The 10,037-nt window shown below is 44.0% G+C and overlaps 1 protein-coding gene across 2 annotated transcripts in view; it reads right to left on the reverse strand.

Annotated features, from left to right (window-relative positions):
- The window catches only part of LOC118372176 (signal transducer and activator of transcription 5B-like), a 125,326-nt gene extending 117,251 nt beyond the window's left edge, over window positions 1–8,075 (reverse strand). Inside the window, exon 1 of one of the 2 annotated variants that reach the window (XM_052490889.1) lies at window positions 7,909–8,075. The gene's annotated coding sequence lies outside the window, so the exon portion shown is untranslated. The remainder of the gene's footprint in view (window positions 1–7,908) is intronic. The other variant, XM_052490891.1, reaches the window with a different exon arrangement.
- Between the last annotated feature and the right edge of the window lie 1,962 nt (window positions 8,076–10,037).

Here is a 10,037-nt window from a genome sequence, read left to right on the forward strand (position 1 = left end):
CTAACAAAAATAAAATGTAAAGCCTTCATTACAGCATAGCAGAGATCGAAAAGCGGAATCTGGGAATTTGCTTCAGCTGACATTTTGCCGTGGCATGAGGCTTGGTGCTCACGGAATTAGTAGGCTATTAAACAAACACTCAAACAGGCTAACAGAAGCTAAATCTGTCTTATTTCTGTAGATATACTGTGCCTTCAGAAAGTATTCAGACTCCTTGACTTTTCCACGTTACGTCACAGCCTTATTCAGAAATGTATTAAAAAATATATATATATATGAAAATCTATACACAAGACCCCATAGTGAAAAAAAATTAAAAAGTGTTTTAGAAATGTTTGCTAATTAATTGGAACACCTGGATTTAGGGAATTTCTCCCATTCTTCCCTGCCGACCTCTAAAGTTCTGTCGGGTTGGATGGGGAGTGTAGCTGAACAGCTATTTTCAGGTCTCTCCAGAGATGTTTGATCGGGTTCAAGTACGGGCTCTGGCTGGGCCACTCAAGGACATTCTGAGACATGTCCCGAAGCCACTCCAGTGTTGTCTTGGCTGTGTGCTTAGGGTTGTTGTACTGTTGGAAGGTGAACCTTCGCCCCAGTCTGAGATTCTGAGAGCTCTGGAGCAGGTTTTCATCAAGGATCTCTCTGTACTTTGCTCCGTTCATCTTTGCCTCGATCCTGACTAGTCTCCCAGTCCCTGCCCCTGAAAATTATGCCAGGTTTCCTCCAGACGTGACGCTTGGCATTCAGGCCAAAGATTTCAATCTTGGTTTCATCAGACCAGAAAATATTGTTTCTCATGGTCTGAGAGTCCTTTAGGTGCCTTTTGGCAAACTCCAAGCGGACTGTCATGTGCCTTTTACAGAGGAGTGGCTTCTGTCTAGCCACTCTACCATAAAGGCCTGATTGGTGGAGTGCTGCAGACAATGTTGTCCTTCTGGAAGGTTCTCCCATCTCCACAGGGGAACTCTAGAGCTCTGTCAGAGTGATCATCAGGTTCTTGGTCACCTCTCTGACCAAGGCCCTTCTCCCCCGATTGCTCAGTTTGGCCCGGCGGCCGACTCTGGGAGTTTTGATGGCCACTGTGTTCTAGGGGACCATCAATGCGGCAGAATGTTTTTGTACCCTTCCCCAGATCTGTGCCTCAACACAATCCTGTCTTGGAGCTCTACAGACAATTCCTTCGAACTTATGGCTTGGTTTTTGCTCTGACATGCACTGTCAGAGCAGGTGTGTGCCTTTCCAAATCATGTCCAATCAATTGAATTTACTACTGGTGGACTCCAATGAAGTTGTGGAAACATCTCCAGAATGATCGATGGAAACAGGATGCACCTGAGCTCAATTTCAAGTCTCATAGCAAAGGGTCTGAATACTTATGTAAATAAGGTATTTCTGTTTTGAATTTTCCTAAAAACCTGTTTTCGCTTTGTCATTATGGGATATTGTGTGTAACCTAACAGAATGCTGAAAAAGTCAAGGGGTCTGAATACTTTCCCAAGGCACTGTATATGGATGCTTTACACATTTAAGTTAGGCTATTGATTATAGACCAAATGAAGTTGGGATTTCCTCGCGACTCAATTTTCTTTGACAATTAGGCTAAGGCAAGGGCCGTTTCCTTGTCTCTGCTGCTGCTGCCTCCACCACATTGTTCTCAATCCCAATATGCTGGTTAACTTTGCTATTATGCACATAGCAACCGTACCCAACATTTGTTATGAAATAATATTAGATATATTAGTGTTGCACCATTATTTTTGACATAATACAAGCATATACAATATCAGTATCACATGTCTTAGAGTGATGGACTGTGCCCTCCCTGTGGCCTCCGCATTGGATTAGTCCACTGAGACAGGCGCGAATCAGACAGGTGTCTTGTGCACCTGCTCGGCTCAAGAAATATCAGCCGACCAACAGCCTATTGACCAAACAATCGAGCAGTCGACTAAATGAGTCCAACCCTAAAATATGTACAATATGTACAGAGCTCTCTGCCTGTGCGACCTCACAGCGCCATGGAAACCACAAAATTATAATGTGTTACATCCATGAATTCATCACAGGCATGAATGGAATACTTCAACTAACCATCCCTTTTCACCAGCGTCAGAGCAACCCGCCCATGCCCCAAAACAACCCGCCCATGCCCCAAAACATGCCCCAAAACAACCCGCCCATGCCCCAAAACATGCCCCAAAACATGCCCCAAAACAACCCGCCCATGCCCCAAAACATGCCCCAAAACAACCCGCCCATGCCCCAAAACAACCCGCCCATGCCCCAAAACATGCCCCAAAACAACCCGCCCATGCCCCAAAACAACCCGCCCATGCCCCAAAACCTCTCATCTTCCTCTTTCCTCCAGCCCTTCCAGTAAAGACCCATCAGGTCAGTATCCCTGCCATGGCTTGCCTGGTAGCAGGGAAGGAGATAAAGTGGGGGGACCCTGGCTAAGCACACGGGCATGCTGTGACCACATGGCCTGCCCTGCCTGTTGAGAGACGGGATCCTTAAACATAGGGTTTCCCCTGTTCCCCTGCTGTTTCTGGAGCTGTCTCTCTGTGTCTGTTTCAGCTCCCTCCCTGCCGAGGACAGGTTGTGCCGTCCAACTCATGTGTGCCCGGCATGCCAACTGTCCGCGCCAGCCAGACCCAACACGACCTCTGAAACTTTGTCTTGGCAGTGGAAATGGCCAGTTACATAGTCCAGTTGAATTAACCGTGTGGGCTCCCCAGGCAGCGCTTCACATAATGTCAAGTGGGTCAGGGTTAAGTGGTGCAAACAATCCTTGATGGTTTACCATAACGGTTTTTATTGATGTCTGACCAAGTGCTTATTTATTTTAGCGAGGGAAAACACATCCCAAATTGTGCAGATGAAGCTGGGCAGACAATCCATTAAGGAAAATCTACAGGACCCAGTACCACAAATACTTTACAGGCATCAGGACAGAAAGCCCAATACAGTGATACAGCAGAACTTATAAGCAGCCAAAGAGCAAATGGAACAGAGCCAGAAACCTTTCAAAAATCCAATCTAAGTAATAAAACATATATAGAGCCAAAGTCAACACTCTTTTTTCAAAAGTCCTCATCTGCTAAAGGGCATGCAGCCCCAGAGAGAAGTAGTAGATAGCAGTGAACATGGTATGACAGGAGCACTTGGGTCAGGAACATCAATACTGCAAGCATCCTTCTTTCAATCTCTACCTCAAACCAAACAGGCAAGATGACCTGATGTTGAGTACCCAACTAGTCAGAGAGCCATGGATGGTGAAAGGGTGGTGGAGGAATAGGGGGTGGTTGTGGGTGGTGGAGGAATAAGGAGTGGGTTTGGGTGGTGGAGGAATAAGGAGTGGGTTTGGGTGGGGGAGGAATAAGGAGTGGTTGTGGGTGGTGGAGGAATAGGGAGTGGTTGTGGGTGGTGGAGGAATAAGGAGTGGTTGTGGGTGGTGGGGGAATAAGGAGTGGTTGTGGGTGGTGGAGGAATAAGGAGTGGTTGTGGGTGGTGGAGGAATAAGGAGTGGTTGTGGGTGGTGGAGGAATAAGGAGTGGTTGTGGGTGGTGGAGGAATAAGGAGTGGTTGTGGGTGGTGAAGGAATAAGGAGTGGTTGTTGGTAATGGAGGAATAAGGAGTAGTTGTGGGTGGTGGGGGAGGAATAAGGAGTGGTTGTGGGTGGTGGAGGAATAGGGAGTGGTTGTGGGTGGTGAAGGAATAAGGAGTGGTTGTGGGTGGTGGAGGAAGAAGGAGTGGTTGTGGGTGGTGGAGGAATATGGAGTGGTTGTGGGTGGTATAGGAATAGGGAGTGGTTGTGGGTGGTGGAGGAATAAGGAGTGGTTGTGGGTGGTAGAGGAATATGGAGTGGTTGTGGGTGGTGGAGGAATATGGAGTGGTTGTGGGTGGTGGAGGAATAAGGAGTGGTTGTGGGTGGTGGGGGGAATAAGGAGTGGTTGTGGGTGGTGGGGGGAATAAGGAGTGGTTGTGGGTGGTGGAGGAATAAGGAGTGGCTGTGGGTGGTGGAGGAATAAGGAGTGGTTGAGGGTGGTAAAGGAATAAGGAGTGGTTGTTGGTAATGGAGGAATAAGGAGTGGCTGTGGGTGGTGGGGGAGGAATAAGGAGTGGTTGTTGGTAATGGAGGAATAAGGAGTGGTTGTGGGTGGTGGAGGAATAAGGAGTGGTTGAGGGTGGTAAAGGAATAAGGAGTGGTTGTTGGTAATGGAGGAATAAGGAGTGGTTGTGGGTGGTGGGGGAGGAATAAGGAGTGGTTGAGGGTGGTGGAGGAATAAGGAGTGGTTGTTGGTAATGGAGGAATAAGGAGTGGTTGTGGGTGGTGGAGGAATAAGGAGTGGTTGAGGGTGGTAAAGGAATAAGGAGTGGTTGTTGGTAATGGAGGAATAAGGAGTGGTTGTGGGTGGTGGGGGGGAATAAGGAGTGGTTGTGGGTGGTGGGGGGAGGAATAAGGAGTGGTTGTGGGTGGTGGAGGAATAAGGAGTGGCTGTGGGTGGTGGAGGAATAAGGAGTGGTTGAGGGTGGTAAAGGAATAAGGAGTGGTTGTTGGTAATGGAGGAATAAGGAGTGGTTGTGGGTGGTGGGGGAGGAATAAGGAGTGGTTGTGGGTGGTGGAGGAATAAGGAGTGGTTGAGGGTGGTAAAGGAATAAGGAGTGGTTGTTGGTAATGGAGGAATAAGGAGTGGCTGTGGGTGGTGGAGGAATAAGGAGTGGTTGAGGGTGGTAAAGGAATAAGGAGTGGTTGTTGGTAATGGAGGAATAAGGAGTGGTTGTGGGTGGTGGGGGAGGAATAAGGAGTGGTTGTGGGTGGTGGGGGGAGGAATAAGAAGTGGTTGTGGGTGGTGAATTGTGAGGGGAAGGTACATGCTGTGGAGGAGATATGGGTCAGAGAATTCAGCTAGATCAGGGGTATTCAACTGGGGATCCTTCTTTTAATGAATATTACAAATGACCATCACAAGCAACAACAGAATAAACAAATGTTTATGTCAACTTGATTTCTGAACTCCTAATATTTAGCAAATCACAGTAATTGGAGCTAATTACACTCACTGGTGTATCTGACATAGACTGAAAAAAGCAGGTAAGGCTGCTGGTAAGCATTCTTGACTTGGACATTAGTTTTTGCCAACACATATGACTAACCTTTGTTTAACCAGCTAAACAGCTTCTACTAGCAAAAATGTGTTTGGAGATACCTTTCCAGCTAATGGGCTATGTTAGAGTTTGCACTTCCTCTTCCAATTCTAACTAGCCTGACTACCCATCCACATCACTTCGGCCAATCACCCCACCCACTGCCATTTCTTCTCCACCATGAATGTATGGAGCGATTGATAGAGCAGCAGAGTTCAATTCAGAATGAGTCGTCAGGCAAAACTATAACTGCAGGGGGCCAGAAAAATAAAAACATCTACCAAATCAATTAATTTTCAAGGGGTGGTGGGCAGGGTCAAGGAAGTCTGGTAGTGCACCTGACTGTTACCCCCGGTTAGCAAAACACTCATCAAAGCATCCTGACCTGTGCTGCTATCAGTTGGTGTGTGTATAATGTCATTACAACATGAAAGAGGTAGGATACACAGGGACAAGGTGGGGTGCAATCAAACTGCATCGCAGGAAGTAATGACTTTCTTTATCTGAGTTTCTTTAAACAAACATCAATGTCCATACTCGGTGTGGTTGTAACACACACACGCGGACACACACACACACACACACACACACACACACACACACACACACACACACACACACACACACACACACACACACACACACACACACACACACACACACACACACACACACACACACACACACACACACACACACATCTTATCACCACTCAAAGCTTGCAGTGACATTGACATTTTAGTCATCAACACATCAACAATTTAGGGGTATTTCCTTTATACAGAGACCTGTCAGTGCTTGTACGGTTGAGCTATATGACAGTCTAGTCATACACCATAACGTCAATGTACGTGGTGACATTTCAGCTAAACACCAACAACTATGTTTCCAATTGCATACCTTTGCATGTGAGTCACACAGTGTACTAATATGGGACATGTCCATCTCTTCAGTGACAACAACCACAACCACTGCTTTCAGTGGCATTTTAATGCCAACACATCAGTGGCTTCAGTGACATTCATTCGGGGAAGGTAAAGGGGACACCTGGTCAGTTGCACAACTGAATGTATCCCACTGAAATGTGCCTTCTGCATTTAACCGACATCCACGTCATCGATACTGTGATGGTGCTTCTTCTAACCCCAAGAGCAACCAACAGTTGTGAACGAAACAAGTGAATGAGCCCCCTTGACAACACAGTGTGAATCAATTCATCTCAGGTTAGTTGAAGCCCATTGCGTACAAAATGTGTTGAGCTCGTTTCTCACAAGAGGGGAATAAGAAAGCAAACAGAGTGATAGTTTTGGTTCTAAAGGGCCAACAATACTAATTAAATGTGATTTGATTCACCCGCTCAGAGCGATTACTCATACAGCATGTGTTTGTTATTTGTTTTCACATTTGTTTTCATTGTTATGACAACTGACCACATTTTACACAGCATCCTGTGTGGCCATTTTGTTATAAAACAAGGAAAACACTAACTGACACATATCAATGAGGGATTGGGAGACTATTAGAACAACTAGATGATGTGGCTTGTTTTATTCCAGATTTAATTTTGAATCATTGACATAAAGCGTGTTAAATTAAATCCATCGTTTGTGTTCCAAACACCCACAACAACTGGCATAAAGCACTCAAATAAACAGGAGCAGAGAGAATGTCACACCAGCCAGGCTGCCTTGCTCTCCAGATGCAATAAGATAAACATTGGGCTACTTTACCAGCATATCAATGTAACAGTACAACTTTAGACCGTCCCCTCGCCCGTGCCCGGGCCATTTCACATCGGTTACATCAACACCAAATAAATAGTCTGCCACCAATATGGCCTACAGTAGCAATTGTGTCATTGTGCACCGTTGTGTATTATTATCACATGGCTGTTAACATTTTGTCAAATTATTCCTTAATTTAACATCGGTTCGCGAACATTTTTACTAGCAAACTTGGACAAAATAAAAAAAACATCTCCGAAAAAATATTCTGCCAAATAATCCACTGTAAAGTGTTTGTGCCATCTCCACAAACACTTTACAGTGGATTACTACTCAGTTTCTTTGTTGCACTGATCCTCTATTTATCTAGTTCTTATCTAAATTCGAAAGTTACCTAAATAACACAGATGTGCAATAGAAGTTGAACTTTCACCTGTTAGGCTACAACACAAATTCTTGAGAGTATTTCCACGCGCACATTCATAATACCATGATATGCGCCTCGCGCTGGCTAACGGTTTGATAGAATAAACTCACATTCCAATTTGTGTTTGACCTTGGCTACAAGCTATTTCAATGATCCGCAATAACATGTGTTATAGCCTACATGCAAGTGATGTTAATAATTTAGCCTTCAAGACGTTCTGTTAAAAACATTGTGTAATGTTGAAGAAAATAAATGATCTAGCGTATTCGAGTTCTCGCTTGACTCCCAGGAGGGGGTTGGACAGCCTGTTGATTCAATATATATATATATATATATATCAACAAACACCAATAACAAAGTAAATAGTATATTAACAATATAGTCAATCAATATTGCAAAGTGGAAAAATATATATTTGTAGGTTCACATGTGGTATTGTCGGTGACATTATAACCACGTTCGGCTAACGTAACAGATGGCAGAGCCGCACAACTCGAACCATAGTTTGTTTACAAAGCACTGTCAGAACATTCTTTCGCAATAGACACCGTCTGCACGAAATATGCTTGTCCAAAATCTTCTCGAAGCTGACATAGTTAACAAACCTACCTTGACGGGACGATCAATTGAGTTGTCTTTTTTGCATAAAAGTAAGGGAAAGCTCCGCAACGTACGTACGACCCAGAAAATGAACCTCTCCGGTCTCTTTCTAACTGTTCGCTACGCAGTTTTTTTCGTTCTCTCTCTCTCTCTTGTGTCTTTCGCTTGCTCTCCCCTCTAGGATCGGTCAGTGCTATTTGGGATCCATGGGACGTCCATATCCTAAACCCTAACCTTTACACATACTAACTACTCCTACCCTAACATCAAACATAAATAACCCTTACCTAAACCATTTTAAATGCCAACTTCAGACTTCCCAAGGATCCCAGATAGCAGGGGTCGTCTATGTTCTCTCCCTCTCTAACCGCCCATTTCCGGCGTTTTCTGTTTGACAGACGAATATTGTCATATGAAAACATGAACATGTGCAATATATTGTCCCCACGTCAGTAAGTTAATATACCAGCATAATATAGCCTAACCTTACAAATGTAAGGCAATTAAATGATCTAATTATCTAATTCTGTATTGATGATGAAATAACAACAATCATAATAATAGATGGAGAAATAGTTTGTTATTTTCCTACATATTATCATGTTATATGCTATTGTTATAATCATCATTAGAAGTAGTCTTGTAGTAACTGAAGTTGCCTTTGTAAGAATGTGATTTATTTCTAAATAACACAGCAGTACATGTGTAGTCAGTACATAGCCTATTGACGAACCACATTGAATGACATAACAGGAGTTCACAAGAATCGGCCAACATTTGCACATTTCCTTCAATGTGTCGCAATGGAAAGAAAGTGGAGAAAACCAATGGGAAGTTGAAGAGATGGAGAAGCCCAGCTCTAGGAAGCAGCAAGGCCAAGAGTGAGAAACTTTTCTCATATTTGTAGGCCTTTGTACCCTATTTGTTCTGCTATGCACTCATATAGCCACTGACAGACAGACAGACCTTCAACACACAGCTAAGGGTCTGTCAGGTCAGATGGAAAATAGCATCCATTTTATAAGTATTCTGTTTGTGAACAAAATAGGCAGTGGCTTTTGTCTCATTTGACTAAAAGCAGAGCACTTTCTAGTCAAATGCAAGGTGGAGTGAATGAAAGATTGGATGAAAGTGATTCATCTTTTGCTATGTCCTTGCAGGCAGCAGATTTAAGCACAGCATCCTTCTCCCTTCACATGAATATAATGTTTTGGCTGCAGACCGCACCAGAGCCTGAGAGGTGTTAGCAGAGAGAGGCTGTGTGTCACTTCCCAGAGGGAGTCTTTTTCTCAGCCCTTTCCAACTGTAAATAAGTTTAAAATGGTCAAATCTGTGCTACACGCAATTCACACAGATTTACACAGATCCACACACCAACTGCAAAAAAGAATCCTGTATGGTAGATTACAAAAAACCTTTTGATTGACTGTAAAACATCCCATTGTTAATAGTCCTCGAAGTGATCATGTATGAATGTGATCCTAATGGAAACTCAAACTTTAAAATGCTGTGCATTGTAATATTGGCATATTCTCTAGCTGGAGGCACATAGTGACATCTGGTGGTAGAGGAATAGACAGGGATAGTGGATATGTTTTGGATATCATTTAGGATTCCAGATTTTTCTTAACAGAGTAATAGTTGGCCCTAAAACTTCATCCAGCAATCTCTCATTGGGCATACAATGAGTGCTGGCAGTGACGTCATCTTGCAGAACAACTAAAGCTGGGGGGAAAAAAACAATTTAAAGAAAATGTTTGAGCGCACACATGCACGTGTGCTTTTCTAATAGAGATCGAGAGAATGAGAGAGAGAGAGAAAGAGGTGAAACTGAGTTAATTGGGAGAGGGCCAGCAGCAGCCGTCTACCAGCTTTACAAACAGACTGAACAAAACAACCACAGAATGGTTCCCACCAAGGGAGATGCATAGTAAGACTGACAGGGAGTAGAAGAGAGACAGATCCGTGTATGCCTCAGGCCCTGGTAACCTTTACACGCATAAGCAGGTTTTGGTAGTTATGTGCGTGTATGTTTGTACATAGCTAAGTATATGGCTGGAGACAAAAAAAAACAATCAGAAAATATCTCATTGAATAACCCATTACCGATAGAAAGGCCTACATGCACCCAATCCCAG

This window comes from Oncorhynchus keta, chromosome 32, assembly GCF_023373465.1.
Source record: "Oncorhynchus keta strain PuntledgeMale-10-30-2019 chromosome 32, Oket_V2, whole genome shotgun sequence".
Taxonomy (NCBI): domain Eukaryota; kingdom Metazoa; phylum Chordata; class Actinopteri; order Salmoniformes; family Salmonidae; genus Oncorhynchus; species Oncorhynchus keta.